The sequence below is a fragment of the Cyrtonyx montezumae genome, unplaced genomic scaffold, assembly GCF_038088225.1.
Source record: "Cyrtonyx montezumae isolate F1298 unplaced genomic scaffold, pur_monq_1.0 scaffold_7, whole genome shotgun sequence".
Taxonomy (NCBI): Eukaryota; Metazoa; Chordata; class Aves; order Galliformes; family Odontophoridae; genus Cyrtonyx; species Cyrtonyx montezumae.
The window spans coordinates 13,756,624-13,765,386 of NW_027072078.1; the positions used below are offsets into that span (position 1 = coordinate 13,756,624).

General features: G+C 39.8%; 1 long non-coding RNA gene across 2 annotated transcripts; it reads left to right on the forward strand.

The window, feature by feature from the left end:
• Nucleotides 1-171: 171 nt before the first annotated feature.
• On the forward strand, nucleotides 172-8,315 carry LOC136057948 (uncharacterized). 2 transcript variants are annotated; one of them, XR_010623089.1, is made up of 4 exons: nucleotides 172-227; nucleotides 2,276-2,406; nucleotides 4,777-4,946; nucleotides 7,535-8,315. It is a non-coding gene; the product is annotated as an uncharacterized LOC136057948 (long non-coding RNA). The 2 variants fall into 2 exon arrangements; XR_010623088.1 differs by lacking the exon at nucleotides 7,535-8,315 and having other exon boundaries at nucleotides 4,777-5,193.
• The last annotated feature ends 448 nt before the right edge of the window (nucleotides 8,316-8,763 follow it).

Genomic DNA, 8,763 nt, shown 5'->3' on the forward strand with positions numbered 1-8,763 from the left:
CAGCGGCGACCGCCGCGCTCCGCCCCGCCTCGACGCAGCCACTCAGCAGCGCCCGCGGAGGCGGCTCCTTTCCCGGCAGCGGCGATGGTGCCGGGAACGCGGCCCTCCCCCGGCGCCGGGCCCCGCGAGCCGTGGGCTTTTCTGTCAGGAGAACGCGCACAGCCGCGCGGCGCTCCGGCCGTCCTGGCCGTGCCCCAGTGCGGGCACAGCGGCGATCCGTTCCCCAGGTGTGTGGTTTCCCCTTCTTTCCGTGTTCTGCCTAACTAGTCCGGTGCCGAAGGGCGACTGCGAGCCGCCGGCAGTCCGCTACATTGGTTCTAAAGATAGCGCTCTGGGCTTTTTCTGGTTGCGTCCTCCACGAGTGCTTTCCTAATACACCGAGGTCTCATCCCAAAGTACTGTAGTTCCCCGGTGTCTGGTTTCTTGTACCGTAACCCCCGTGAATACTACGGGCACTGAACTGGTTGGCGTGCGTTCTTCAGCCGGCTGACTTACAGACCCAATTTCTCACGTGGTGCTTTCTAGAGAGATGCCGTGGAAATCCCCATCGCATCGGGTGTCCCGCACTCAGATGGCACTGCGTTGGAAGAAAGCTCAGTCGCTAGTTGAGACACTAATGGTATTTAACAGAAAATTCAATTATTCCGTTGCAGGCAATTGTTCAGCTTCTGTGGCTTGCAGCCGAGGTGTGGCTGTAGAGTCTCCCCACAGTAATGCAGTGTGTCTGCACTGAATACTCACAGTGCTGCCTTAGTTTAACCTTCCATCACAAAACAGCACCAGTAAGAAGTTTTCACCATTGCCTCACAAGGTGCAAAGGCATGACTTAAAAAAAGGCACGAGTATATAAATGTGATAAATCTGAAGTAATATTAAAAATTATTTGCATCAACCTGTTGCCAGTGGGTGTCTACCCGTAAATGTAGAAGGTGCTTGCTCTATTTATATGAAATTGATATATCCATTTGAAGAAAGAACCCACAATCTAAGCAGATTTATAATATGCATGTTTGATAATTGTATGAGATGCAGTGGAAGCACTTATCTTACAATGGAAGCTAAAATGCATCCATGGAGCCACTAAATATATGAGGGAGATCCATGCAGAACACACACTGCATGACTGAATGAACTATGTATATTGAAGTAGCTATCACAATACCATGTCCTTGATCCTGTGGAGGGATAGTGCCAGGTAACAATAAATCTGTAATGGAGAACCAGAGTGAAAACTATATTTTTTTGAGAATTTTGTAGTACTACAGCTGTATGCTGCAGAATCTGAAGAAACGGGGCTCTACAACAGAAACTGGTGTTACCATTTAAAAAAAACTTTTGAGTAGAACTGCTCCCAGTTCAAGACTCCTTGCAAGTGATGTCTTCTGATTTTTTCAGTACTATAAATAAACAGCAAATAGAAGATAGAATACATTAGCGCAAAATGGGTAATGCACAATGTCGGTTCCTGAAAAATTGCTCTGAAGCTATGAAGGTGTCTTTTCTATATGCTTTATTTAATGGAGAGGAAAATAAAAGCACACAGGAATCTTAGGTATTAGTGTAGATTGTATTGCAGTGCAGAAATTCTGTGCAAGGCTAAGCAGCTTGCTCAGAGCCTGGGGTGAAAAAAGAGAAAGGACACTTTCTGGCCAGGCTAGATAAAAGTGTTGACTGTATATTTCATTTGTGTTTCTTGCTTAATTTCTTTTCTCCTTATCTTCACACCTTGAGCTCAGGCAAACCAGTGTTTTTATGCTCCTTTTAAGATGATAGGAGAAAGGAGAGATTGGGCCATGTTTTTAGTTAATGGTCTATTAACATTTTGATGAAATTCTTTATAATGTCTCTGCATAACATTTTATATTATTTTACATTAGAATAATTATGAAGCTAGAAACTTCATAGTGCCACCTACTGCTGAAAATATGTATTTTAAAACTGGACTAGTTTGAGCAACAAAGAAAAATACTCTTGGCATGCAACCTTTCAAACGCCTGAAAAATATTGGAAACACATTCTCATTTGCTGAGTGAATTTCAGTAATATGAATTTCTGAGTTTTGAATCAACTCATCCATTTTGACTGAGATTATAATGAGAAGTGACTCTCAGGATCTGGCATTTTGTGCTACATACTTTTGTTGATGTTATATTTTTAACAAAGACTTTAATTTAAAATAAGTCCCCATGATGACACTAGAGAAACACCTATGAAAGATTTAATGAAACAAAATTCATTTTTAACAGTGATAAGGAAATGTCCTCTATTTTTACAGAGAGGTCTGAAGGAGATGTAAATGAAGGAACCTGGAATCAGTGTATGTGGCACATGCTCCGTCCCCTTCTTACTTTACAAAGCCGTATGATGGACCATGGACTGCTGCTTGGTTGTTGGCAGGAGAAGCTGGTATGTCCTCAGCCATGATGGCTGGAATTAATCTTCCCTAACCCTTACCATATGTAAGTTAGATTAAGTTAATGTACAGCCTAAAGTGCTGCAGCTGGCTCATTCTTCACTTCTCAAATAAATTGCTATCTTGATAATACTGCTGGAATAGCATCCATGTACCTATAACATTTTCTGGTGTCCCAATCTTTAAATACTATGATCTAATTCCCTGGAACTATGGTAATAAGAGAAGTGATAGGATTTTGTTCATCAATATGAACAACTAGAGTATACACCTTTATTTGTTCTTCCTGAGGAAAGCTCAACATTCAGTTTGGCTCCAAGGAGTCAGAAAGGGCGTAACTTCTACTGGTACTTGTCTCAACCTGTAGAATAAACTGATGCTTTGAATGTGTGACTGTCAGAGTTTTATTATGTAGCATGATGACTTAACTTAGAAATTAACCTTTTTTGAAAGATCAGTTAAACTTTTTTTTGTCCTAATACAATTTCTATAATTCTGTGTTCCTTGTCAGGCTAAAAATTATTCAGTCCTCTATGCTAACAACTATCTTACATTGCTAAGTCCTCTATAGATTGGGTAAAATGTTCAGAGCCACATGGCCTTTTTAGTCTGGACATTGTATTTGTGATAGAAGAAAAACAAAGCACTGAAGCTCTCCTACAAGATCCATTGTGGCAGAGTGAATATCTGTGTCCCTTCTTCCTATAACCTGTCAAAACTGGTCTTTAAAGATAACTATCAGGTCATAAAAAGGGCCACTCCTCTGAACAGAGCAGGAGAGCCCCTTCCTGATCCTAAGGCTTTGTCTTAGTTGGCTGCCTCAAATTCCCGTTTTCTTGAAATGCTGTTGGTGCTCACTGCTCAGTTGGTCAGTTATAATTCATCTAGTTCTTCTCACTTGTTTCTCTTACTGTAGACTATGAACTTCTAGTGTTTGAGCCAGTCTAAATAAGTAGAAGTAATGTGTAGGGTATCCCAGAAACTTAGAAAGGTTGAAAACATTCTGCTTCCTTTTCAAAGAAAGTTACAAACTCAGGTCACAGAGCCGTTGGTGTTTTTTTGTTTTTTTTTAACTTCTGTTTAATTTAAATTACATCTTTTTGTTCTGTCCTAAATGTACCATTAGCTCCCACCCATTCCTAATCTTACCTGTTAGTGTTCTATATGGAGAGTGTAACATGGGGACCTGGGTATGAATGAAGACTGTGTTTTGATAGCAACTAATATTAAGCAGTCAGTGTGATCCTCAGACCGTGTGTGCGTGCACCCACTTTTTATTTAAGCAGATGGTAGAGATAGGGAGGTCAACCTTTGAAAGAGAGGAAATGAAAACCAAGCTTGATTTTCAGAATATAAATGCAACTCTTATTTTTATGCTTTGTTTTGGGATTTGTTACGAGAGTGATTTCACGACTGCTCAGAAGCAGCAGCTAACAAAGCAGAACCTGGATCTGTGGTAGCCCATGGCCTGCTGACCATTTTTTGTTTTTTTTTTTAACTTGAGATAAATACTCTGCTCCAGAATAAGTTGTTCATTATGGGCCCCCCTTAATCACCCTTAAAGATTTGCACAAGTTAAATGTATGCATGTATTTCTGAATAAATGTGGCCCTTTGGCCACCGATTATTTTTCTGGATTTTTTTCCGTACTCCTTCTCATTTATCTTTGTCTTTTTGATAGGCTGTGGATGGAAAGGAACATTTAAGGTCAAAATCATAAAGAAAATGACTTAACCTTCTGCCACTGCAGATTCTCATATGGAGTTCAAAATTACATTGTTTAAAATTGTAAAATTGTAAATGTCAGCAGCATGCTAAAGTTTATTTTCCCAGTTAATACATTTTAAGAAAATGAGGCTGAACAACCACTCCTGTTGTACCCCAGACATCTTTCATATCCTCACAGTTCAATGCTATGAACCTATGAACCTATGAATATATGATATGGTTTTGCAACACAGAATTGAGCTTTCCAATATATGACGAGGTACTATGAGACATGTTCTGGGGGATCCTACACAAGAACAGTAGCAGTGGTTTGGTTGTTGGCAGGATGAGGCAGCTGGGCTGCAAGCAGCCTGGGAGCTTTGCAGTCAAATAGCATGCTGCTGGCAGGGCATCACTAGTGGCAGCAGGAGGACATGAGGAGGCAGGAGACACAACAAAACTGCATATGTGACTGGCAGAAGACTGGTGTCAAACGGTCCCAAGGCCCACTTGATTCTACCATAATCCTTGCTTGAGTTTCAGCAGCAGTGCTGGTGATGTTGATACTGTTAAGAGTTAATCGTTTCTAATTGTGCTTAAGGGAGTTGCCCTACTTGTTCCCAGAAAGCCATAAAGCAGTTGCATTACTTTTGCAGCCCCTGTGTGTTAAACAAGGACACTCTGGTAACAGAAGCCTGCAGAGTCTCATGTTCGGCACTGCTGACTGAGAGAGGCGCCTGCCTGCCTGCAGTCAGGGGACAGGTGGTCCACAGAGCACAAGAAGTTACGACTTACTTATCAGACCCAGTCTGAATTAAATTTTTAGGTAAGATTTTTATAGAATATGGAACATGTAAAAAAAAAAAACGTACTTCATTACATCTGCTGTTTCTCTTCAGCCATTCCTTTTCAGAATTTGTTTGCATAAGCAATCAAAATATTTGTTGCTTGTGGTCCTAAACCTTCCAGATGCTGAGTGACTACTATGCAAAGTTTCTGGCATTATTCACCAGGAACAGAAATTATGCTTAAGAGAGACTGATGCCAGATACCGTGCTTAAGAAAAAATAAAAATGATGAGATACACTTTTAATAAATGTTCTTGATTTTCACAGAATTATGTCGTCACACAACTTGTGATGATAATTTTTGCTATAATTGCAATGTGTATCACATTAATTCTAGAAATTACAGCAGAATGCAACCAGTACTCCTTGACCCTGCATTGAATGTAAATGATTTCCTGCATTCATTTATAGATACTCGATCAAACCATTTTTAGTCAAACGATGTTTGAAAACTCACAAAAGCTGATTCTAAAAGAATACAGGGTGCGTGTTATGTTAGCTTTCACACAATTTATAAGTGCAACAAGAGAGCTGGAGAGGCATTGTCTGATGAAAACAAGTCATTAGGATCATGGATGTTTTGCTCAGGTGAGCTGAGTATACTAAGTAGAAGAATGAAGCATGCACTTGACTATTATCATTTGTGTTGTTTAGGAATTCTGCAAGTCTTCTTTATGTCATTTTGTAATTTTTAACAAGAATAAGAGCTTTTCAGAATGTGAGATTTTTACTATTGCTCATGCACAGTACTTTTTCTCTTCTAATATAGCCAGTAAGTTGACTGTATGAGCTGTCTACATTTCAGCAAACTAAATTCCTGGGGTTCTGCCTGACTTCCTTGGAAAAACTGAAACTGCTTTTAAGGAGTTTCTGTGAGAAAACACAGCAGAATTAATGTTGCTAACTTTGGCCTGCTTATTTGGGAAAGGCTTGCAGGTGCCCTCAGGCATGAACTTGGTTACATAAAGAGTAAGAAATGCAAAATAAATCATATTCTTTAATTCTAAATTGCCTTATTTGATGTTATAAGAACTTCCAAACCAGATCAAATCTAAATTAGTTGTCTGACAGTGGTAATTCCCAGATGCCTCTGAGGAAATTGCCCTATTCTTCAACCTCCTTTCCCACCTCCACCAGTATAATGGATAATTATATAACAACCTGACTACAGAGGAAGTTTTTTTACCCTCAGGCTGGTGGCTGATTTATGCCCTGAACTGAGAACATTTATATCCATTATGAATTTTTATCGGGTCCAATCTAATTCCCCACATAAATGTATGAATATGTATGTATAACCTTTTACTAAATCCTGCTAAGCACTTGGCCTCAATGATACCACATGCCAGCATATTTCATATGCAATTTATTTTTGCCAATTTTACATATATTGCTTTTACTTCTATTATTACAATCAGTGCTTGCTTGGGGAATGTTTGGATGGCAACAGGAGGCTGGCACCTCCTTCTGCACTTCCCCTTGTCTGGGAGCAGCAGAGAGCAGTGAGATCACCTCTTGGCCTCCCCCATACTGGACAGCTCAAGTATCCTCAGCCTCTCCTTTTACTAGTTTTGCTGCCCTCATCTGGACACTTTCATGGACCTTAACATTGTTTTTATACTGTGGAGACTGGAACTGTATGCAGTATTCGAGTTCGGATCACACCAAAGCTAGATGTAGTGGGACAGTCACCTCTGCTGACTGTCTGTGTTTAATGCATCTCAGAATGTCGTTTTCCCCTTGGCTTCCAGGGTATGCTGCTGGCTCGTGTCAAGCCTGCTGTTACCAGCACTCCCAGGTCACTTTCTGCAGGGATTCTCTCCTGCCACTTATCTCCATCTGTGCCTGTGTTAGGCATTCCTCTGTCCCAGGTGTAGCACTCGGCATTTTCCTTTGTTTAATCTCATACTGTTGCTGATTGCCCACTGCAGTCATCACAAAAAGTGGTCTGGTTTTGACTAGAGGGAAGATGGATGAGACTATAGCATACTCACAGTGCTGTAGGAAAGAAGCAACATAAGTTGTTTTTATCTGCAATTATAGTAACCTGAAAGGCAAGGTTACCAAAAGAAAGATGTACAAAAAATCAAACCTTGAATTTGCACCTGAAATGAAAAGGAGGCTATGAGGCTGACTTCAGTCAGTAGTCCATATATAAAAATCTTGACTTTGTGAATTTTTCTAACATACACTCAGTGATGGAATACCGTTAGGCTGAATGGGGATATACTCAAAGCCAACAGACATTCAGAGTGGTTATCAGACAGCAGGATCTGAGAGGCAATAGTAACATAAAAGAACCTATATTGGTAGGACATCTGTGGGTAAAGCCACAAAGTTAAAATCTGAATGTAAATGCTTTAGTTTGTGAGTACTGGGAAACAGTCTTTTGTTGGTTCACGTAATTATATAATGTGCAGCCATGAAGTTTTTATTCAGTTTTAAATTTCTCTGCAACTCAAGCTAATTTAGATCTGAAGTTTTGGCTCAGGTCCATTCCTAGCCTGTACTCACTATAAATTACTGCCCTAAAACCATGACATGTTCAATTTATCCTCCATTTTAGATGGCTGAAGAGTACATGCATAATTCTGTGCATACCCCACTTTCTGTAATCTACTGTGACAAATAGACCAAGTGACTGAAACTACTAGGTAAGACACTTTATTTTAGTCATGTGCCCACACCCAGCTGAAGTTTAAATACCAGATAAAAATGACATTTGAATTATTTACTTGAATTAATGCCAAATTCAATGTTATGCAGACTCAGAAAGAGAGAGGGGAAAAAAAAAGTCTTGGAATAAAACCAATGATTTATGTGTAGGAACATAAGCAGCAACTGAAATAACAACAGAAGTGGACCACCATGAAAAATATGACAACTGTTTTTTTGGTGCTATTATGATTGTGGGATTGGGAGCTTGGCGATATTTTGATATGCAGAGTTGGGGACCAGCAGTCCCAGGTCTATCTTCTATCAAAAATTCTGTCTGGGCTCTGCATGCCATCCTTTGCTCACACTACTTTGATGCTCTCTATTGTCCAGTAAATTATAAGATGAAAATGTTCTTGTTCTGGAGGGAAAAAATTCAAGTAATTATGTCACACTCATCTGAAAGAAATTATACATTTTCTAATTCAAAATAACTAGTTAAGAAATGTATCCAGAAATGCTGAGCCTCTGTGTTGAGTTTCGATCTTCTAGTTCAGTCTGATTTGTCCATTAGTGACATGAATTCAGATGTAGGGAAGTAGTTTGAGCTTTGTGTCACCTAGGCAGAAATCAGGGCTGCCTAGAATTTAATTGGTGTTATACATCCCACAGGAGTAATGTTTTCCGGGACGATTTTGTATGCTGAAGTACTACTCTTTTTCTTAGAGCTTTCTTTACTAACCTTTCTAATAAAGTCATGTTTATTTACCATCTGCTAGTTCAGAAAGTCAGCTAAGAGAACTTTTTAGCTGTATCTACTCACTGTAACATTCATCTCAAGCTAAGAAAAGAGACTTGGGAGTAGTTACTTAAAAAGCTTGATTTTGCAGTTCTGCTTGACCACTTGTACCAAGGGAGACTTTGAATAACTAAAGTCATATACAGACAGGTCTGACTGCTTGTATCTGTTTATGTAATTTTGTCCTCAGCCAGAGACCTATTTTCTAATTTGATGCTTCTCAGTGGATTTTTTTTTCTGAATTGGCATGCCAAACAGTTGTCCACCTTTTTTTTTCATAGAAAGGCACCTGTTCAATTTCAGATACTGTTCAGTCTGTTCCTCTTCAGTGGTCTGCACTA